General features: G+C 36.2%; 1 protein-coding gene across 3 annotated transcripts in view; it reads left to right on the plus strand.

The window, feature by feature from the left end:
• The window catches only part of COL25A1 (collagen type XXV alpha 1 chain), a gene marked incomplete at its 3' end in the record, with an annotated part of 474748 nt that overhangs the window by 317872 nt on the left and 131754 nt on the right, over window positions 1-25122 (plus strand). The window lies entirely within an intron of this gene.

Below are 25122 nucleotides of genomic sequence, written 5' to 3' on the forward strand. Positions count from 1 at the left end.
GGTGTAATACAATTTAACATTCCAGGGAGGAGGGGCATTCTTTTATTCTTCTCAAATGTGGCTCTTTTAACCATTATAACACAATGGTGAATGCTTTGTTGTTACCTTGGTAGTGCCAAGTCCTCTGCTTCACATCTGTGCCTTATTACCCAAATGTTCAGACATGCTGTTCCAACGATGTAGTGGCTCCGTGCAGACATACCTCTCAATTTTCTCGTGTCACTATGCACAAAAGCGAGTATTTGGTTGAAGAGAGTCATTTCTTACAGTGGAAAAGCACATTTAAAACTTTCAGGTTGAAAACAGACACTGTGTAGGTTTTTTGTAAAATGCAGTCTGTGAAGTTAATTATTGAATTCATTTACACTGCAGTAGAGGTTTTATTGCAAAAGATGTAGTCAGTGCAAACTTGGAAAGTTTGTAGTCTTATCCCTTCTGTTTATTAAACTAGATGAAAATTATGCTATGATTTACTTTCCTTTCTATTCTTCTGCCATTTCTTCATATAGAGATAATGACTATGTCTCAGCATAGTCACCATGGCAGTTATTCTATCTGATGACCTGTTCAAAGTCTATCTTAATGGTCCAGGAGATTAAACATCATGATATCTGTCATGGATGTGAATAGAATAAAATTCTCATAACCCTAAATGATTAGAATGTAGCCACTTGCTCCGTATGTGATGATTATTTCACATGGCATGTCTCCATGTATTGAGTATTATTTCTTCCTACATGTAATATCAAAATCACTCAACTTGCCCTTTCCAGGTAAGAGAGAAACTGTTTCTATTCTGAGAAATCTTCTTTTGGCAAAGGAAGTGAAAGGGTGGTTCACAGCTTAGCTGTCATCAGTGTGCACACAGTCCTCAGTTTCAAAAAGGTGTGTTGGCTTTCATCGTTCCAAAAAGTGATGATTGATTATAAAGCTAGGCCAAATTTTCAGGAGGAAACCCGAAACCATGTGAAATTCACCTGGTTTCATGTTGCATTACAAACTAAGACTTGGACCAGGTTCCTTGCAAGTGTGGCCAAAGTTCATGAACTACTTTGACGAACCCAGACTGCCTTTCATACAGATTTCAGCCAGTTTTCACACTGACTGAGGCCAAGTTTCACACGATTCAGGGGCCACTTAGCATTTTAGCTGGAAAGTGGCAAAAATTGATCCCATTTTCATTTGGATTTTGCTTTGTATTGAAGGAATTTGGATTGAATTCATAATGTAGGATAAATCTTTATGGAAAAAAATTTAAATATCCTGGGACGTATACATGAATGTGAGTATGAGAACTTACCGAATTGCCTGTCTTTTCTCAGATTCCTAATTTAGAAACAAGGCAAGTCACATTCACTGATCTTAGAATTTTAATATAAGTAGTGTCAGCTACCTATTAGGAAATTCACATATCAAGATGGCAAAATGAAGATTTTACATTTCCAGAAAAATCAAAAGTTAGTTAGAACTGGAAAAGTCTTCAATTTTAATGAAAATTAACTTTACCCACATCCTCTTTGGGCACACTGCTCCAGCTGATGCTGACAGAGGCTCTCTTTTTTAAAATGTAGATCTTTGTATTTGAATACCATTTCCATTTTCATCCTATCATAGATTTTTAAAATCCACTTTTTATCATTTGTTCCAAGTAATTTATTTCTTTCCATAATTAACTTAACAATGTGATCTTACATCATTTTAGTTCTTTGTTAACTGACTTTCCACTGGGATCTATGCTGTTTTCTTGAACATGAGGTCCTTTTTTTCTCGTTTCTTTTTCGTTTTGTTTTTGGCTTGCCAAGTGCCAGACAGGAATATATTAAGCCATATTATGTGAATCAAAGCAGGAAAAATTTGAAGATAAAATGCAACTTAAGAAGGTGAAACTATCTTGAAACACTTGGACATATATTTATCAATATATATTGAGTGTCTACCATGTTCAAGGTACCCTACTTAATACTATAGAGACTATAAATGGGTCCACTTGCCTCTCTCTTCTACTATCAGCAAATTCAACCTATTCTCATCTCATGTTCTTGATCACTGCAGTAGTCTTCCAATTAATCTTGCTTCCACTCTTACAGTGTACAGTCCATTGCCTAAACAGCAACCAGAGACCACTTTATGCTGTAAACTAGATTATGTTGCCCCCTGTTTTAAACCTTAAAATGAAATCCAAATCACTTTGCTTGGCCTCCAAGATCTGGCCCTTGCTTACCTCTATAATCTCATCTCAAACTAGTCTTCCCCTCCACCCACTATACTCCAGCCACTCTGTCATCCACGTGTTCTTTAAACACAACACACTCCCGACTTGATGACTTGCTATTTGCTCTTTTCTGGTCTTGTGATTGGGTTCTTCTTATCATTGAGATTTTTCTCTCAAATACCTCTTTGGGGAGAACTTCCCTAACTACCCAATCTAAATCTGAGATTATCCTATTTTGTTTATTTATTTAGTTGCTTCTTATCTGTAAAACATGCCTCTCCTTAAAACAAAAACTCCATAAGAGCAAAGACTTCTGTCTGTCTTGTTCATACCTCCATCACCAGAACAGTAAGGACTTAATGAATATTTATTGAATGTTAGAATAAAATATTATCTCATCATTACTGCCCTCAAGCATCTGATAATCTCATGGGTGCCTGAATAAGAAAACTATGTGGTTTTATGTTATATGCCTTAAATAACCTTACTAAGAGATGCTAGATAATTGAACATTCTTCCATTTTAAAAAATAACTGCAGAAAAGGTGACACTTGAGCTAGGACTTGATACATGGGTAATCTTTAAAAGCTTAGATGAAGAGCAAGACATTAAACATTCCAGGAAGAAGAAATAGTTCATACAATATTATACAAGCAGGAAATGACAGGATTCATTTAAGGAAAAATAATATTCCATTTGCCAAGGGAATAGGTTAAATATGGAAAGATTGTATCATATAAGGCTGAAATTTTTTATTGAAATTACATCATGGAGCATTTTGAATGTCTAGTGTGGTGGGCAATAAGGAACCACTGAAGAGTTTTGAGTATATCATTTGCTGAATATTACCACTAGACTATTTAGTGTAATTACCATTTTTTTGTTTTTCTTTTCCTGAATCCCAGAGAAGGGAGGAGCCTGGGATTCTGTTGTGGGTCTTTTTTCGGGTTTTTTTTGGCTGCGCCTGTGTGGCATGTGGGATCTTAGTTCCCTGACCATGGATCGAACCTGTGTCCCCTGCATTGGGAGTGCAGAGTCTTAACCACTGGACTACCAAGGAAGTCCACCAGATGTTCTTTATGAAAATATATAAGTTAATAGTGTCCAGTATGGAAAGAAATTGGAAGAGACTGAAAGCATGGAGACCAAGTAGACCAGGAAACTATGTCAGTCATCTGGACAAGGTCATAAAAGTCTGGGCTATGAGAATAATGTCCAGTCCTCAGTGGAGAGATGAGCAGAGGGGATAGGCTGGGTCAGTCTAGAATATCGGGTATCATTGGAGGTACAGGGCCTCACTGAGCAGAAAGTTCAGTATCAGAATGAGAAGCTCAGCAGTGGAGAGGGGCTAAGTTGGTGAGCCAAAGCCAAAATTCCAAAGGGGTCACCAGAATATTGGAGAAAGCTGTATGTTTGCATTGGGATTCAAAAGGAAAGTTGCATCATGTCATCAATAGGGTTTGCCACAAGCACCAAGCAACAACCTGGGCAGACAAAGAGGGAAAACCAGGGTTGATACTAGTAGAGGAGAAATGTACAAAAGTGAAGTCTTGAAGCAGAAGGTGAGAGATGAATTTGATCTACATTGGGTTTACATCCAAAATCTGTGACCATGGCTAAAGTTGTGATCATGTCAAATTTTTTTAAAAAGAAGAAGAGAAGCAGTCAGGGAGTCAAATTAAAAGGTACTGAGGTGAAAATTTAATACAAGTCTTATAGCTAATTGAATGTAAGGGCTGAAGTTGAAAAAGAAGGTAAAGCTAGAGGTGAGGTTTCTGGCTTGACCCCTTGATAACGTTGGCCAGAAGAGAGTTAGTAGGATAAATGATAAGTTGAATCCTAGTTATGCTGAATTTGTGATCTTGACGAATTATTCCATTGGAATAATGTAGCAAGCAGTTGGAAATATAAGACTAGAATTCTGAGGTGGTGTTGCAGCTGGAGGTAACAGCTATGTAGCTGAACACCCCCAGAGCAAGAATTGAGATCTCAGGGAGCAAAGTGGAGGGTGAAAGAGTGAACATAGAGCCACTTTAGAAATATCCACACTGGGGCTTCCCTGGTGGTGCAGTGGTTGAGAATCCGCCTGCCGATGCAGGGGATACGGGTTCGAGCCCTGGTCCGGGAAGATCCCACATGCCACAGAGCAACTAAGCCCGTGTGCCACAACTACTGAGCCCGTGAAGCACAGCTACTGAAGCCCACGCGCCAAGAGCCCGTGTTCCATACCAAGAGAATCCACCGCAATGGGAAGCACGTGCACTGCAACGAAGAGTAGCCCCCGCTTGCGGCAACTAGAGAAAGCCTTTGCTCAGCAACAAAGACCCAGCACAGCCAAAAATAAATAAGTTAAATAAATTAGTTTTTAAAAAAAATCTTAAAAACAAAAAAAAAAAAGGAAATATCCACCCGGAGGGAGTGGGCTGAAAAGGAGCATCAGAAAAAAGAGAGTGAGCATTCAAAAGAAAAACCAGGACATGCAATGTTTGAACAGTAGGCAGAACTACTTTATTTATTTATTCATTTATTTTGGGCTGCATTGGGTCTTCATTGCTGCCTGCGGGCTTTCTCTAGTTGCGGTGAGCAGGGGCTACTCTTCATTGCAGTGTGCAGGCTTCTGATTGCGGTGGCTTCTCTTGTTGCAGAGCATGGGCTCTAGGCGCGTGGGCTTCAGTACTTGTGGCACACAGGCTCAGTAGTTGTGGCACACGAGCTTAGCTGCTCTGCAGCATGTGGGATCCTCCAGGACCAGGGCTTGAACCCATGTCCCCTGCACTGGAAGGTGGATTCCCAACCACTGCACCACCAGGGAAGTCCCCTAGAACTACTTAAAAAAAAAAAAGTGAGGGTGGCCCACAAAACATTCTTAATTAAAAGAAAGCCACAGGGCTGAGATCTATAAAAAAAAAACTTTTGGATTTGGTGTTCTGGAATCTTGGGATTGTAAGAGGGTGCATTTTGTTCAGTAGTGAGAGGGAAAGTCAGATTGCAAGAAGTTAGAAGTAAATGGTAGGAAAGTTGACTATCTTTGAATGCTGTTTATGGCATATGATTTAATGCAGAAGAAATGGCTAACTTTTTTGGCATGAACTTTCTGTCAGGATACATTGAACTAATTTCAAGCCTACAATTTTAGGTATAATACAATAACCATCGATATCATTTGGTTTTCTTCTACAAGACACTGAGGGTTAGATTTCCACAGATGGATGCATCCTGATATTAGAATTGCACTTCCCTCCTTGATTCTTGGGGAGACGTCATTACAGATTTGCTTTTAATCTTCAATTCATTTTTGCAGTCAAACATTGCACCTCAGCAGTTAGGCCTTTCGGCTATATGGTTAGGAGGGTGCTTTTTCTGTGCTGTCAGCTATCATGCCCATGCTCAGTTTTCTTCATTTCATCCCCATAGGTTTGTATTACAGAGTTTTGAGGCTAAGCCTTTATTCTGTATTCAAGCAGAGATTGAAGACCCGCCGTAAGGGAGTTGTAGGGGGATTCCTAGACTGAACAAAAGTTGGACTGAGAAATGATACCTCATGAAATAATTACAGTTGCTCATTACTTAGAGTCATACCGCTTGCAGAACACCTTTCTAGGCAAGATACACACATCATCTCTAAGCCTTACTACAGTTCAGCAAAGTAGATTATCAGGGAAGAAAATATAGGAAAAGTGAACACAGTAGAGTGAGATGATTATATCCACATGGGCTGGAGTCAGGCTGGATAAGGATCAATTCTAACTGCCACTGTCTCCATGGTTATGAGAAGGATTAAATAAAATAATGTATGAAAAATCTATAATAAGCCCTCAACAGATCATAGTTGATTATTCTCCTCAAGTTTCACGTGAAGAATCTGGGGTAAAGTAAATTGCCCAGTTCACATGATTTAAGTGGTAGGAATGGGATTCAAACCCAGCTCACTCAGCCTCTGGTTTGTGCTCCTCCCACTGGGTCACACTGCTTCCCTATCAATAAAGTTGTTGGTATAGTCATCAACCTCAATGTGAAACAATAGAGTTTACCAAAATATCCATGGTTCAATTTATAACATCAATAATAATGATAAATAATTTTTATTGAGTTCTTAAAATATGCCAACCACTCTGTGAAGATATGTATTATTTCAACAACTCTATAAAATAGTTACTTTTATTACTTCCATTTAATAGATGAGGAAACCAAGATTCAGAAAGTTTAAATATTTCATCTAAGAAAACAGAGCCAGCCAGTGGCAGAGCCAGGATTTAAGCCTCAGTACTCACAAATTACATTTTCCATGTATCCTCAAAAGTAACTCAAAAGTGGTTTAGTAGCACAGATTCTAATATGACCTTTTTTTTTTCTGATGAGGATTGAGCTCACACAGATTAAGTGACTTGATCTAGTTCTTTCACACACATCTACCGAAAGACAGTGCTGGGACTCAAACACAAATGTCAAGTTCTGCCCTCTTTCCACAATGCCAAGCTGCCTCCAAATGGTTGCTAGGACTCTTTTCAACTTTAAGAGTTCATGCCTTTGTGAATCAGCTTGAAAATGTTGGGGAGCACAAATGCAAACAGGTGCATCTTTTTCCTTTGCAAGCATGACAGTCACAGTCTTTACAATTCATGCACTGCCAACCTTCCAAAAACCAAAGGAATGGATGAATGCCACTTAGCAACAGCCTAGAATCTCTCCTCATGGAACATAGGGGGGCAGGGCAATGCTGACCCTTGTCCAAGGCACGTCAGAATACCCAGTAAGCTTATTGTGATACAATTTCACTTCTCAGCTCAAGCGCACCAATTTGAAAATTGTATAATAGCAAGATCCTGGTGTATTTGCTCTGAGTACCTTTTTTTCTTCAGGATAACCAAATGAATGAAGTCTGTGTTCCTCAATTCATAATGCTGTGCTTACATGTTCTACAAGGTATTTTGTTGATTCTGCTTTTATTCTGAGCTTCTTTTTGCAAAAGAGATTGAGTTATATTTCTTGATCAGTAGCGGAACCTGAATGTCAAGTGTAAAAGACTCAGGACTCTCCAGGATTTTCCCATTGTCGTCTGCACACCCTAGTACTACCCCTCTCTCCTTCATTATTGAAGAGGGCTTGTTGCCCAGTTCATTAGGGCCTCTGCCCTCATCATGAACCACAGGCCTGGGCTTTGATGTTAATGACTCAGATTTGTTTTCTCTATCTTAGTGACTTAAAAATATAGCCTTAAACATAAGCAAAGCTATTTTAATGTTTAATGCTGTCTTTTTAAATTAAGGTATTATGCTGTTGTGAAATTGTGGTAAATTTGTTAGTCAAACTTAGGCAATAAAATGAACAAGCATCGTGAAGTTATCTTTTGACTATAAATTAATCTTCTAATCAGTTGGCTACCATCACCTTGCCAAATAGCACAGAGGCCTGATAAATAAAAGATTTAGTGGTTATTGGTCTCAATATCATCAGCCAACAGCTGGTTTTAAATGATCCTGAGCTCTCACAGTTTCAATAAGCCACCCAGGAGCTCTGCTTAACTATTTTCATAAAATTCCTTTCTCTTCCCAGTGTACTGAAGTAAATTTTCATAACAGCTGGGACTATGCAAAACCGATAGCATCTTAAAAACATCTTCAGCAAGACAGATTAAGTTCCAGAAAAGGAAAGCATTTAGAAGTTTATTTTATTATCTTAACCTTTGTTGACTTGAATGATTAAACAGATTCTTTGGCTCTGCTAAAGCATTTAGGCCTGAATATTAATTTGATGTTCTTATTTACTTAACCCTTGCCTTTCTCTTTAGCCCTAATGAATATACTACTCATTTGGTACTGAATGTATTGCCTGTGAAAAGGGAATGGATATAACACAATGGAAAGAAGTAAATTGTGAGAAAATTATTTTAATGATTTCCAGATTTGGGAGAAGTTGGCATGGAAACAGCAAGCTCGTTAAAATTTGCAAACGTTCTTATTATATTTTATAATCAGAGTTCTCTTTTAAGTGTTATGTCATACTTCAAACCACTAAAAACCCAGGAGCATTTGTAAATTTGTCCTAATGTGGGTTAATTTAAGGGATAAATTATTTTTGCAAACAACTGTTGATATGTAGACAATATTTCCCTTGGAATTCAGTGTTGCAAATTATATCTCAGTTATTGATTGTATAGCTGAGCCCATTAAGGAAAAAGAAAATAGATATTATGAAAAGTTGAGGAAGTGACTTTACCTATTTTACATCAATTTAAATCTTAAAATTTTTGTCTAATGTAAAGTATTATACAAAGAAATCTATATATATAGTAATCCAGTGGGATAAGTTTTCATACAGAATTTTGGAAGTTAAAGCGAGTATTTCACAAAACCCTTATAATCACACACATGTGCGCGCACTCACGCACACTAGTCAAAAGCCTGAGGTTTGCGCCCTTAACTGAAAATTCTATTAATGACCATAGATGTATTACAATAAAACCAAAATCCATTCCTAAGTATCTCCTCTGCAAGGAATTCTGGAGAATGATGCCAGCCAGTTTAAATAGCTGTTGGATTTCCTTTTAGTGGCTTTTAGCACAGTGACCTTCATATTAAAATAGCTACTCATTATATTTCATGAAGTAAAGATTTCATTTGTCCACACTTGTACTCATTGCTCATATCAAATGCAATATTCTTCTTTTTACTTATTTTACTTTTTTTTCATGGTTTATATATCTTACACTCTTTTCAGGCTAATGTGCACCATTTCACATTTTTCTTGAAAATGAATGGAATGAAAGATTTTAGATGAAAAATATATGTATGTATATTTAATATTATTACATTTATATTTCTTTTCTTTGAATTTTGCAAGTGCTGCTTTCTGTGAAATATTTTCTAAATAATTCAAGGAATTCCTTGACAAAAAAATGATTTTTTCTGAAACTCAAAACTATACAGATGATTTTATTCTCTTTGTCTTATATTTAAGCAAGATAGTTTTCACATGAATTCAAACATAAGAGTATTAGGTTTATTAATCCATATACTATGGAGTTATGATTTGCATTAATGCCTGCAACTGAAGCATATAATAAAATATGGAGGGAAAGACAGATTTGTGGTTGGTGACTTTCAATATATAAGAAAAAGAAAGTAAGCCTTTAGGTAAATATATTAAAATCTGTATTTGAAATGGACAAAAAACCCCCAACATACTATAGTTGGTAATATCTATAAATAAAGAGCATATTGCAAATAAGAAATACAGCAATTTCTAAGCAATTTACACACTAGCAAAATCCAACACAATTACGACCATTCCTTTTCTATCACTCCCAAATGCAGAATTATAATTGCAACAAAATGTTAGAGGTGGATTAACTAAATAGAAATCAAGAAAGTATGAAACAGCAGATTTTTAATGGTGCATCAGGATTCACAGAAGGAACTAGAATGCAAGACTGTATTTTTGATTCATCCCTTCAGAATGGGTGGAATAATGGCTTATGCATTGACAAATCATGTTCAGGGAGAACAGTTCCTGTAGGTCTGAATGAGATGGGTCTCTGGAAAGTCATTTAGTGCCAGACAGCAGCATCCTTTCATGAGCATACATGCACTAATGTGTCCAGCAGCTCCTTGTAGCAGACACAGCCTGTAAATCACAAGTGGCAAACAGGACTGTCTTTGTAGGAAAAAGATGTCAGTTGCAAGGTCCTACTTCACATACAATTCTAAAGCAATTTTGGAGGGAGTCAGGAAGCTTTGATTTTCATTGTTTGGAAGTCAGTTAAATTTTATTTGAAAAGTGTTGGTATTCAGAGGAGACTTTACTGACCACTATTATTTTTATTAGCACAAGCGAACTTTTGAATGTTTTACACACAGATAATAATAATAATAATAATGACAACAATGCAACACTATTGTTTTTATATTCCACATACCAAAGAAACTTCTGGGCCTTCTTATCATACTTTATTACCTTGTAAGTTTAGCATGAATCTGTTCATAAAGAAGCCTAAGTGACAGATAAGGTGGCATCCAAATCCTCCAATGTAGCATTAGAATACCAAAGAACTAGGAACATCTGACTCTCTTTCCAGGACAGGAACTATAGTTAGCTCCAGGCCTAAAGGAATTCATTAGAATTAAGAATTAAGATAGGGAAATGGTGGTGAGTAAACAAGAGAAATTGGCATGGCAGAGTGTCACTGCTTTTCTGGCTTGAAGCCTGTGTGATGTGATGTGAAACAGAAGGAACTAACTATAACCCTAGGAAGTACAAGGGGACAACAGGTGGTAATTCCTGCCTCATTCACCATGTCTTCAAAAGGACATGTCAGCCTGAACATTCCAAGTTTATTGGCAGGTGAGGAAAAAAGCTATAGGAGACACTACCAGATTTTTAATTAAGAATAATTTGATTGTTTTTTAAAATAGCTTTATTCCTTGGGCCTTTCATCAGCTTATTTTTAGAAGCTGAGTTAATCTAGTTATCTAGATTATTAAAATTGTGGCCCAACTTTGAAATATCGCACCCAACTCTTAACCCCATCATGACTTAGAGGAGGCCATCACCATGTGAGATTTCCAGGATTGCTGAAGAGAGGTTCTTCCACTGGTGAAGTAGGAAGTACGGAATGAAGGATGTGACTGAGAAGGCTGTGCCCAAACACAGAACACACCAGAGACTCTTCTAAAACACACTTAGTTCTAAGTTACATATGCTGTGTTATTTTGTCTTTTTCAAGGTGTACAACTTGTTTCTCATATCAAACACTTGCTTTTTGCACCAATAATGGTTTAAAATACTATAGTGCATATCATTCTGTATGCAGGTGTTAGTACATGTATCAGTCTCATTAACAGGAATTATTCTATATATAGAGATAGATATATACACATATGTGTGTGTGGATATTGACTTACAATTGCACTGCCTATACTGTCTTAATGAAACAGAGTTCTCCATAAGCATAGATTATTATTCATGTATACAAGATCTAAACACATACAAATGTGAACCAACCTACTCTTGTTTATACTCTGATTCCAATTAAGAAAAGTAAGGTAAATGTTCAAAGCAGTTTGTTAACTTTTTTTGGAAAAAATTGATACATCTTCCTTAACTGTCTTTTTAAAAAGTATTCTTGTGTTCAGTATGGCAATTCAGAATTGTCTAAAGTTAATATAAGTTAACTTTTAATAATTTCAAGCTTAATTTTTCTTTGTGCATGTCCTAGCCTGCAAGGAACACCATTCTTAATGTTCCTTTGCAAAGTTAGGTGGAAAGGTCTCAGTGATAGTCCTTGCCTATGACATCAGTTTGGCTCTGACTTCACAGTAGAGTCTACTGACTGAGCTTTTTCATGATCATCTTTGAGGAACAAATACTTGCCTTGACTTTAATACTAGAGAAAAGTTTGAGAACTAATTCAGAATTCAGTTGCTGTTTCTTAGCTACCTTATTTCTTTATATTTCTTAATGGTTGAGGAAGTCAGAAGTCTCTAGAATGCCAGCACCAGAATTTTCTTTTAGATTATAAACTTTTTCCTATGGAAGGGACTCTTAACATGTTCCTTGAATTTAGTATAAGTTATAGCAGCACCTTGTAATTTTCCAGCCTTGATTCCTCCTTACTTTTAATTTTTTAAATTTTTTTATCCTACTGAACTGTTCTTTGAGAAGTTAAACATTTGAAAGATTGTAAATCGTTAATATAGTTTTATCAGATGTTTTGAAAATCGGAAACTATTTTGTCTTCATTAGCATGGCTGATGATTAACATGGCATATGATACATCACATGGGAAAAAGTCCCTAGCTACAATTTAACCATTTTTATTAATTTTTTAACATTTCTTTAATATTATGCCGTGTTGTTTAAAGAATTTACTATCTATATGACAGTAATTTTGATAATGAAAACAATAGTAAGGAATTTTTTAAATTTAATTTTTATTTTATATTGAAGTATAGTTGATTTACAATGTTGTATTAGTTTCAAGTGTACAGCAAAGTAATTCAGTTATACATATACATATCTCCACTCTTTTTCAGATTATTTTCCCATATAGGCCATTACAGAATATTGAATATAGTTCCCTGTGCTATACAATGAGTCCTTGTTTTTGTTTTTGTTTTTTTCTCAATTTTTTTTTAATTGGGGTAGAGTTGTTTTACAATGCTGAGTTAGTTTCTACTGTACAGCTAAGTGAAGCAGAGTTCCCTGTGCTATACAGCAGGCTCTCATTATTTGTTTTATACATATTAGTGTATATATGTTCGTCCCAATCTCCCAATTCATCCCACCCCCCTTCTCCCCCCTTGTTGTCCATACGTTTGTTCTCTATATCGGTTTCTCTATTTCTGCCTTGCAAACCAGTTCATCTGTACAATTTTTCTAGATTCCACAAATATGCATTAATATACAATATTTGTTTTTCTCTTTCTGACTTAATAGTAAGGAATATTTTACCTTTTCTATTATGTTATTTTTTTCTCTGCCAAGTAGATAACCGCTATGTTTAAATTAAGAACTTCACCCCTTACACACACCACTTTTATTTTTTGACATAGATAAGCATAAATTACTTCTACTTTGACAAAGTAAAGTTTCTAAAGAATCATCAGTGTTAGGAAATTCTAGAGTATAACATTATAAAGCCATTCTTTATAAAGCCTTTTTTGTTGCCTTTTTTGTTCAGTACAAAATTACTTTTGAGCCTTACAACCTTTTGTTTAGTAGTCATTCACAATTATTCAATAATATTGTAAAAGGAAATGAATTTTGAGGAGTAACAGGAAGAAGGGAATATTTGGAGATGTATTAGACATTTTGGATTTGTTCAGAAAATTAATGTAGAGATTTACAACTTCATCTTTCCATTTTACACGTTTAGGCAGAAAAGTCAAACAAAATAGAAATAGAAAAAGCTTTCTATGTCACCAGTACAAAGTTGAATGTTAATGCTGTAACTCTATACCGGTCTTTGGTATTACTTCCACTTTGGAGCCCTGTAGTTCTAATAAAATGTGTCAGAGAAGAATGCAAGGTTTGAGTCACAGTATCTACCCAGAATTTTATATAGTAACTGTTATAATCATTCAAGATTTTCAGAATGTGTCAAATGAAATGGCATGTGCCGATTGAGAAACTGTCACAATTTATATGGAATTTCCTTTTAGGGTGGAGAGTAACATCCTTGGTTGCAGTGGGGGAAAGGAATGCAATGTCTTTATTTTTCCTTATTTTTGAAACGTGATATACTATTTTGTACAATCTTCCCTCTATGTTTTATTTTGAATCAATAATTCTCATGAGGCAAATTAGAGGCTACAAGCTGGTAGCCTCTGGACAGATTCCAATAGTAGACGCATTTTATTTGGCTTACCCAAATTACTTGATAATATTTTAATATTGGGCAATTTCATGCAAAATCTTGTTTTAAACTTCCTCTTGGAAAGTTAGAAGATCTGACACCATTGGGTACATATTCTTTTATAATTTCAGTTGACTGAAACTGGATGGAATCTCTCTGCTTCAGATGCATTCTGTATTACACTCAGCCCACTTCAGTAATTTACATATGTGCACAGCCCCTGTTGGCACTGGAGTTTGTAATACCTGAATTAGAGATTAAGATAATTTTACGTTTGATATTATGATGACAAAGTCCATCAAAATATACAGACACAGGTAACAAAACAACGAATGACAAATCGTTTTATCTTCTAGGAAGAAGGCTACATTATTGCCTTTAATTTAATTTACATATAATTTGTTTTTAACTTACATAGAATTCTTCTTACCTTGGTGGTTGTCAATCTTCGGTAGTGTAGAATTTTTTTATTAGTATACCAAGTCTGTTCAAAGGTCAAAATTAGGACTAGTTCAAACTTGGTAGTTTTATACCAAGATGTCAATATAATTTATGCCATCTTTCAAAATTTTGTTGAAATATGAATTGTAAATAACAGAATTAAGTTACCCTTGTTGTATATAGAGTAGTAATTTAATAACATGCAAATAATATTTAAAAGATATATTTTAGTCCTTTAATTATATACTTTTAAAATTAGAAACTATAGATGTTGAAGGCTTGCTCTTCAGAGTCACTCCTTTGAGAGAAAATGTAGCCCCTAATTACAGAATTTCCTCTAGGTTTTTCTTAGCAGTATATAGGATGTTTGTTTATTACTTAAAATGATCTAGCTAGATATCTATGTAGGTTGTAGCCAAAGTTCATAGATATTTAAAATCATAATATAAATTTAGTTCCATATGTTTTTTACTGGACCCAAATAATTTTCTTTATAATACTAATCAGTGTACTTCTAGAAGCATTCATACTTTAAGGCACTATATATTTCTTCTGGGTTTTTGTTGTTCTGGTTATATAGTTAGACTAATGGAAACATCCCCCCTTGTAAACATTTCTAATGAAATTGCTCTTACAGGGCACCAATAAAAATTAAGTTAATAAATTGTTTAGAATTGCCCTTTATAGCTATGCTGACAAATCTTAAGAAAAAGAAGTAATTTGAGTCAGTATTATTTGATCCTTTTTTCTCTGTATTCTCCTTGATGTAAAAATAAATTGAAACCTGATTTCTCTGAGTACAACAAATACAGAATTTGAGGGTGTGGTTCAAATGATTTTAAAAAGATAGCATAAAAAGGATCCTATAAAGTAGATTATATTTCCCTTTATGGGGAAAGGGAGGAGAGTTGTATGCATTTGAAACATGTTTTTCTTATAGTGTTTTTAACTGTAGGATAATATAGGAACTAAAAATTTACTTTTTATTAGGATTATAAAATATTTTGGCAATGTCAGAAAGCGTTTCTAGATAAATCTTGATTGTCTTATTCTAAAAGGGTGCGGAGTGTAGGAGATAATGTGGGTAAGAGAAATTCACTTTCTGCTACGTCAAAGTTTCTCTTATAACTGCAAAATAAACCCATTTCTCAGCCATCCAATTGACTAAAAATTCATATAGGGTATCCTAACCTTATGGTTCCTGAGTTTTATTCAAACACCTTTGGTGGCAAGGAGCTCACTCTGTTGAAAAGCAAACTATTCTAATTATAGACAGTTCTAAATATTACAGAGTAATTTAATCATTAATTCATTCGACAGATATTTATGGTTCCTTCTTTTGAATTAACATCTGTTGTTCTCTACTTCCTATCATTTAGTTTTAGTCCTGCATTCTGAACTAATTCCTCTTCCACATAACAACCCTTCAGGGATTTTATAGAAACACTGAATGAAGTTCAAGGTTGCAATGAACCCTAAAGCCTTGCTTGTCCAAACCCAACTTTCCTCAACAAGCAATGGCATAGCATAAAACTGACTACTCCCTGTGATGGTGACGGTGATGCTCCCAAGGCAGTTTTAAGCTTATTCAAAATAGCTCTCATATCCCAGCTCACTTTCTTCTGCTCCAACCCCAGCTCCTTCATCCATTGCTCGTGTGACACCTCTGTATCTTCTTTCTCTCCTGGTTGTTCTCTATATGTGTTTCTGTCTACCCTTAAAGGGTAACACCCAAAAATTAAACACATTAATTCAGGTGGAGGCTGGCCTAAGTGGGATAGAACCTACATGCTTATGCCTCTGTTTATGTTAATATTGTAGGGAATTAGATTAGCTTTAAGCCACGTTGACAATCATATCATATATTGATGTATACACTTATTATCAACATAAATTCTAAAGTCTTTTTTTCACTGCTGCTAGCCCTTAGCTCCTCAACTGTGTATCATTATGGCTTGTTTATTGGATCCAAACACTGTTCTTTTTTTGTTGTTGTTCTTTTTGTTTTGTTTTGTTTTTTTGCAGTACGTGGGCCTCTCACTGTTGTGGCCTCTCCCATTGCGGTCCCGTTACGGAGCACAGGCTCCGGACGTGCAGGCTCAGCAGCCATGGCTCACAGGCCCAGCTGCTCCGTGGCATGTGGGATCTTCCCGGGCCGGGGCACAAACCCGCGTCCCCTGCATCGGCAGGCGGACTCTCAACCACTGCGCCACCAGGGAAGCCCCAAACACTGTTCTTTACTTTTATTCCCACACTATTAGTGTACTCTGTCCTGTTGAGATCCTCTCTTGGAGTCTGATTCTGCCATCCAGCAAATATTACATCTCTCTTCTGCCCCATTTTCTGGAGATCTGAGACATAGATATAGAAACAGATATACAAACTGAGAGAGAAACCATCCCCAGACCCAAATTTTAAGAAGACTAATCTAATCCATGACACAAATGTTGAATGGAGTTAAGACTGAGAACAGGAACTGTGGGACAATTTAAACAGTATTACCGAGGTAAATTGTTCAACCAGTTATAAATCCACTTTTTTATTTGCTTTCAGTTCATATTTCTCAATTTAGTATATAAGGATAATATGACATATCTCTTGCTGTAATCCAGTTATATATATATGTACATCCATCTACTAATAACCTTTTTTAAAAAGACAAAAAAGATCATATTTTTAAACTGCACTTCTTTTTCAGATTTTCACTAACAATGCTTTTAATAATCTAAGAAGGATTTACCTTCTTCCTTGTTTTTTCTCCTATTACTTCTCTTACTTTCTACAGTTCCTGAAAAATAATTTGAATGGTTTGGTAGTTTTTTTGGCAAATGCGTTGTATTTTAAAAGTCATTTCTTCAGACTAATTTAGACTCCCAAGGTTTTCGTTTATAGTCTCTTTACTTTTCTTGGCATTTTATATTACCAATATTTGTGCCTTTTTTTTTTTTTTTTTTTTTTTTTTTTGCGGTACGCGGGCCTCTCACTGTTGTGGCCTCTCCCGTTGTGCAGCACAGGCTCCGGACGCGCAGGCTCAGCAACCATGGCTCACGGGCCCAGCCACTCCGCGGCATGTGGGATCTTCCCGGACTGGGGCACGAACCCGTGTCCCCTGCATCGGCAGGTGGACTCTCAACCACTTCGCCACTAGGGAAGCCCTTCTGTGCCATTTTTTAATCCGAATACCTGTATTTGTCTTGTTTAACAGAGAATTAGAAACTAAATAGGAACTGGATGCTGTTGATTTCTTCTGTCAGTTATTAACAATTTACTCCCATTTGGCCAAAGGGGGGAAAAAGGCCTATTCTTTGATTCTTCTTCTCTTTCCGATTCTAACGGCAAATGCTCTTCTTGCTCTCAGTATTTTCCCGCAGATCCAGTGGGCCTTAGTGCTCCTGACCCATACTTTACTGTTCCATGCCACTCTTCTATACTAATCCTTAGTATGACTTTCACTTTCCTTTTCCTTTCCTTCTTTACATCTAATTATGATAGTCATAACAAAGGAAATCCAACAAAGAATAAGAGAATGGAAGGGAAATTAAAGGCCTAATAATTCATGAATTGGTTAATGATTCCTTGTACAAAAGTTGACTCTAGCAATTCCTTTGAAAATAATTTTTTTCTCAATCATATTTGTTTCACGCCATTTTCCCAACATTTAATAATTTTCCCAAACATTTCACAAGTCGAGAAACATGGAGAATTGTACAAATGGACAAATGTTTATGAAGCTTCATCTCAACTGTAGGTAACATAAGGAGCTGGAAAATGGTAAATTATTCTTCCTTACTTTGTGTTCCGTAATTGCTAATATTCCACATCACCCAAGGAGAATAGTTGACAGTGCCTTATGTGTAAATGAGTAAGTAATTCAATTTCAGTAATGATATGATAGGCATACATCTTGTAATTCTTTAGCCACATATGGGAATCATAAAAGTTGTAGCTGATGAGGTGGCAGAACTGGTAACTTATCTGAGTATACCAGATACCACCTGGTTTTTAAAATGTAAACTCTGGTCCTTATGGGTACTGAAACTATAGACTCATTGAATTAAAATAAGACCTATGAAATATGTTTTTATTTTGGAAACTGGGCTATTACTTTTATCTTTTAAGACACCAGAGAAATATTTTCCTTGGTTTTACTTATGTTTAATACCATCATTTCATGTGTTCAAACACAGAATACAGTTATTCACTGTTCGTTCTTTTTTATTTTTATTTACCGGTAAATAAGGCAATCATTTCATTTAATGTTTACTAAGTTAAAAGGCGATGTTACACTTTGAAATAATTCTTGTAATCATAGGGAAAAAAATCTTGCTTCTGTTATATGTGGCAAGTTCCTTTGATACATGACATATTAAGTACTTTTAAATAAAGAGACAATTGACCCCATCAGAAATTGCAGCTACAGCTTATTTTGAGCACGCATTTTCAGTAACTTTCCAAGACAAGTTAATCTTTACTCTTAACATTTTTGGCTGGCTTATTATCATCTAAATATTTGAAATTGGAAGGTATAAAAGGAAATTTGAGGTAAAAAAAGAGTTTGAATATTATCAGTGTAGTCATTTCAAGTAAATTATAGGTGCACATAAATATCACTTTTAAAGAGTAGATATAATAAACATCATAGTATATCACAACTTAACATTAAAAATGTATAGTATTTCATTAAATAACATCATCACCAACCACAGCCAGGAAATGAAAACTAAAAAGGAGAAAGTTCATATTATGATTTCTAATATCCATATCATTAAAAAGTTTAGACTTAATTTCACAGAAGTTGGGAAATTCTGAGATTCCCAAAGAAACCATAACTCTCGCAGAGATTACAACAGCCTCTTTCATGAGGAGCTCAAATCATGGGACTCCTCCCAAATGGATCCATCACTGTGGGGTGTTATATCACTATAACAGTGTATCCATCACTTCCTTTTCAGAAAGGAATTACACCTTGTTCTCTTCTTCCTCCTAGAGGTGCTGTATATTTTGAAAATTTTTTGATTTAAGAACCAGTGGTCTGAATTACAACATGTGATTGATACAATGAGAACATATAGCCCTTTCTTCAAATGTTAATACAACAAAATAAAGTTCCTGCAAGGGACTAACTGAATTACTTCCTTTCTGAAGCAAAGCCCTTCCACACTTGGCTCGTTTCTAATTCAACATTCAGAAACACTAGATCACAGATCTTTAACTAGTACTCTGTGGCCCAGATCCTCCCCCCAAATGTATTTTTGTTTGGACTATAAAATGTTTTAAAGTAAATTTGAATTGGTAGCAAATGTTTAAAATCTGAAGCATTCGTTAAAAAAAAAAGAAAAAGAAAAACCTCAGATTTCTGGGTTCTCTTGAAGCATGTGAAGATGTAGCAGTACTAGGTAGGCCTTCCCCTGTGGCAAAATCAGTTAACTCCTCCTTATTTCCTTTTAGCCCCAGCTTGACTCCTATTCAGCCAAGCATCTCCACTTCCTTTTGTCTTAAACCTGCTCCCTTATTTATGTTATCTGCCTGGTCCTTAGAGCCATTTGCATTTACTCAGTGTTCAACAAGTAACATCAAATATAAATATAATTATAGGGCATTCAAATGTCCTAAATCGCATTCAGTATTTTAGGTCCATATGGAAACATGAAAATTTCAGGGATGCTTTCAAGAGACAGACTATTTTAGTTTTGAGTAGTTGAACAGGCCCTGGGAAAACACTAAAATTTATGATGTGGACTAAAGGGGGATATTAGAGAATAAGACTAGTTAACTAGTAGAGGTACGTACCTAGAGTGATACTACTCCAAGTAACAATACTCTCTGGTGAACTCTTCCAACTACTCCATTATCCTTTTGTTGCTAAGGTCATTTTTGAATAGTTGCATTATCCCAGAGGGCTATCAAGTGTTTGCTGTGGGCTCAAATTTATTTGTGGGGGAGGGTGAACTTCAGAGGTGCTTTAGGAAATACAAGGATAGCTGTCCACTTGTTATAGCTGAGCCCCATGGGACCCTCACCAGCTCTTTTATACGCTGGTTTCTAGCCATCTACCTCTTCTGAGGGAAGAAGAAAAGAGGCTGCCATCCAGGAAGCATGCCCAAGGAATTTTAGAGTCAACTCAATTTAATATCATACAAAGGAAGTTTAGCAAATACCCATTAAGCCAGACACTAAATAGAATCTCTAGGGAATAACAGGCCACTTTTCCTTTTCTCCCAGAATGAAGAATGCAAAAAAAGTTGAGTTTTTCTCACAGGACAAATGCCGATTTTCCCTTCAGTGTAAGGTGCCCTGTCAGCAAATGAACCTTCTATTTGCTTGGCACTGTTCTTTCCTGATCCTACTGTGCCTCCTCTCTCAAATGTACTGTTTTCTTCCAGAAAGTGGATAGGGTATATGCAAGTTGAGGTGAGCCCATGACCTGGCAACCTCAGCTAGAAAGCACCCCTTGGTTTCAACAGAAGTATAGGTGCAGAATATTATTGTCTTGTATGTTATCATGTTACTGTACCATCTTTGAGGGGAAATTCCTGGAGAATTAAAAGGTTATTAATCTTTTATTAAATAATTCAGAATGTTCATGCAAATTGCATGAAAATCAGATGGGTGGAATTAAAGCTTTTGCGTGATTTATTTTTTAAAGGGGTGGGATTGTTAAGCAAATTATTATGCAGTGTTTGGTAATCAAATTGATGTTCTAAACAAGATCTCTGTATTTTCTTTTTTATTTCCTAAAAGATCAAAACTTTTCACGGGTCTGTTTTTGCATTTACTTGCAAAACGTATATGCTAACTATAATGTGCTTATTTATTCATTAAAGCAACTAATTAAAGATACTAGATAACAATTGATCAGGCTAGTTCTGATTAATATATAAAATTGAAGTCATAGATGGAAATTTATTTTTAATTACTGTAAACTGGTATAAATTATAATATATAATTCAGATTACCATATATTTAGACAGACTATTTGCCAGTCTAGCCTATATTAACAAGTTGTATTTTTCAAAACTAAATTCATTGCCTTAACTTCAAAACTTACTACTCTTCTTACAATCTTTAATTCTGTTAAATGGATCTTTGTCATCAATTTTGGAACAAGTTTACAATCCTTCCTTGAAACCCTCAGAGTCAAAGGTGTTTCAGAATTTAGAGTTTTTAGGTATTAGAAAGTTAATATTGTTGATACACCAGGCATTGTCTGACACCCTTAAAGAGGCCTGAGGCACTCTGTAATTAAGCCACTAATTTCTGCTGTGAAATACATGCATGTTCACACTAAGCAGGATTATTAGTGAGCAGAAATAGCCTCACATCTGTTCAAATAAGTTTTTGCCACCAAATGGGTTTGCTGCAAAGTTAGAAAAATCTTTAGTTAAACTTATGAAGAATTGTTTTGTTTTCAGGGACTTTGTATTTTGGAATTGCCGATAAAGGATCATGGACTACATCTTGATTTTTAATCTGTTCATCATAATTTGGCCAGGGTTGTCTTCCTCAAATGCAAGGCATGGCACATTCATTTTATAAACACCTTCGTGGTTTCCCACAGCTTCCCCCTTTAAAGCTTCTTTGAAGACCTCCCATATATATACCCTATCAACTTTTCTAGGCTCTTACCTAAAAACTGCTTCACCCCAACTAAACTCAACTTACCAGCAATTTCCAAGTATACCTTCCTCCTTTTTACTCACTGTACTTCAGGCTGGAATACCTTCTTCCAGAGGCCCCAAGTCCACACCGCACCTCAAATAGCATCGTCCTTTTCATCCTTCTTCACCCATCTCAAATCCCACCTCTACAGAGGCACAACTCCATTCCCCAGTCAGAATGTGCTTAAAAAGCATACTGCCTGCTCCTCTAACTAGCACTAATTTAGTATATTTTCCATTTGAATTGAAAATCATGTGATAACCTCCCTTCCCTACTAGATTTAAACACTTACAGCTTCTTTCACTATATTTGGCATATTTAAGAGTCACTTGTTAGATGAAGGAATGGATGTTTTAGTATAATCTCTCTTGATCTCATCAATCTAACCTCCTACAGGAATCCCACACCCATAGTCCTTGCCATTGCCCTTATCCTAACCTTCTCAAGTGGAGAAAAGGGTCTAGATCTCAAGGGAATACCTAGAACACGACCTACTCTTTGTATTCTAAGTGTAGATTCAGCATATCTTTGGAAAAGAAAAATATACTTTCTCTTTGGTTCCAATATTCATCTTGCTGATACTGTCAGGAAGGAAGGCAGCAGAGCCCTTGGAGAGTGGCCAGGCACTACAGGGTACTGCATTATGCAGGTCTCAACTTAAACATCACTTCCCTGGGAAGTCCTCCCTGACCAGCTGATCTCAGTTAGGCCCCCTTTCTTTGCATTCTCATAGCTTTTGTTTTGCTAACAGTCATCATGTTCACTTCGAAGGTATGATTCTCATCCAAAAACTCAGATGATTAAGAAATATTAATTTCTTAGTCATCTTAATGACTTAATTTTCTATAACAATTTGATTTCTGAATCTACATCTCCTCCACTTGTTGACTAAACAACAAACATCAGTCTTCTTGGGATTTCCACACTTTCTTCCTCCTTTTGGACTGACTCACTTTTCTGTGGTCTTATAGCATCAGAAGATCTGGGAGTGAGAATTGAGAGGCACCTTGTCTTCTACTGTTGGTCCACACAGTTTGCTGCTGAGAAGGCAGCATGGCCCAGCTAACCTGCAAGGCCCTTCAGAAACAGTGTGTCAATGCTGCATCACTGGTGCATGGGGGACTCTCTGCTGTTTCTGTGCCATGCTTCAGACAGGGAAATCTTTTGCAAGGCTGCCCCTGGTCCTGTGTATCTAGATAAGTCACGTAGCCATTTCTTCTTTGAGGTATTGTTGCCTTCCTGGAAGTGCTGCGGGGAAGCAGGACTTAGGCCCCCTCTGCTCTTGAGGACCACAGTTCTCCTTCCTCTCTTCCAGTTTGGGGGGAGAGAGATATTTTTGATTTCTAGCAAAGTTGGCAAACAAGTTTTCTTTTCTACACTGCCTCCTTGTACCTCTCCTGATGCAACAGCAGATGGCCAACCAAGAGCTTGATTGAGAGACAAAGGAAATGGAGGACTATAAGGGAAAAAGAGCATAGATACTTACATGAAAAGAGATCCCAGCCACATTTATAATTGCCTGGTTAATGTCTGCATTGCTTCACTGTACTCTAAGCTCCATGAAACCTGGGGTAAGGCTTTCTAATCTCAGTGTCCAAATATTGCCTTTTTTACAGTAAGCATAAATTCTTATAGTAGTATAAGTTCTTCTTGAATAAATGAATGAATAAATGGGAATGAAATTCAGAGACTGTGAAGGATTTATGGGATGTATAGTGGCTAAGAGCATAGACTCTGGAGCAGATGGCTGGGGTGTGAATCTTGGCTCTGCTCCTCATATTCAGGTGGGCAAAACCCATAACCTCTTTGTGCCTCCAGTTCCTCATCTGTCAAATGGTTGTTGTGAGGACTACAAGAGCTAAAGCTCTTAGAACTAATATCTGGCACATAGTAAGTATCATATGAGTATCCACTACTATCATTACCATCATCATCATTATTTATTATCTCATTATTATTAAGAAACCCTAACACAGGACTGATTCAATGATAGCAAAGTTTGTATAAATAAAATTGACGTAATTTTAATTTTGCACTGTTTCCCAGACTGTGAGGCTATTTTGTTTTCTTCCCTGTTTCCCACATCTACACTGCATTCTCTGGTTCCCTTGGGCTGGGGCAGTCCTTCTTCGGGAATCCTACCTCTTTTCATGACGTCTTATCTTTTGTTGGTGTTTCTTAGCTGTATGCCCTTGGGACACACAACACCCCCTGGAATCCCTTCTTAGATCATAGCAAGGAGATCCTGTCTCAGTATGTGTACTTCAGGTGGTTTTGCTTATTCTTTACCTCTACCAGTGTTGAGGTTTTTCTGCCATCTTTCTGCTTACTTATAGATCCTTTGCAGTTTGTCTTTGCTTACATAGCACTTCAGTGGCTATAGTATTTAATGACATGACTTTGTCAATGTAGAGATTGCATTGTTCTCTTTCTCTTCTAAATAATTTGTAAATTCACATTTATCATATACATATAAAAGATAATTCCTGGGCTGACTAGGGTTAACATTTATGATAGAATACAATAGCATGGAACTTGGAGTATCTATAAAAAGGAAAAATTAACTTTTTGAGCCAAATATTTAATTTAACCACAGAAGGCTAGTTCTTTCCATAATTATCATAAGACAGTCTTTTTCAGTCAGCTATAAATACTGATTTTCACAGGCTCCAGTGCTCATATTATTTGGTTGTTCAAAGGATTCTTTTAGCTGTTTAGCTTCATATGGTTGATTTTTCTATTCAGACATATTATGCCATCTACAGCAATATGGAATGATTTAGCAGCAAATTTCTTTCTTTTAATTTTTTTCCTTAGTTAGCCTTCTAAGGGTTCCTGCTGTTAAACTAAAGTTATTCTTTTACCTAAATATTTTTGCAATCTATTATAATATTTCCCCATCTGGTCTCTCTTAGCTACAAATTATTTTATCAACTTCTAGGAATATTTGTCTTTATTTATGCTGCACACATACCCACTGTAATGGTTGTGTCACAATGCATGATATGTTTTAGGTAAACAGAATTATGATACTGTTTACATTATGGAGAAACTCAGGGATTCTCATTTCTCAGCATAACTCATATCTTTTCTTCCAATACGATTTGCTATGGGGGCCTCTTGACCACCTTTATAATTAAAATAATTGTTTATTTTTTCCTCCAGACCTCTACAACCTCATGGACACTCCCTTGTGCTTACTAGTAAGCATCCTTCATCAGTGATATTGGCCATTGTTAACCTGTTCTTATTATGGGTCATTTATGTGCATTAATTCAGCATAATTAATGATGCAGTAAACAGTGAAGTCAAGTGTGTCTACCACTTTGAGTCATTTGCCTGTACAGAATTTTTGTTAGGAGAGTTCACATTCCTCCTGTTTCTACAACCACTTTTTATTAATCCTATTTGTAGTTACCTCTCCCTCTGCTCATCCCTTAAATCAAAGTCTTTCCAA

This window comes from Mesoplodon mirus, assembly GCF_964341445.2.
Source record: "Mesoplodon mirus genome assembly, chromosome: 2".
Lineage (NCBI taxonomy): Eukaryota > Metazoa > Chordata > Mammalia > Artiodactyla > Ziphiidae > Mesoplodon > Mesoplodon mirus.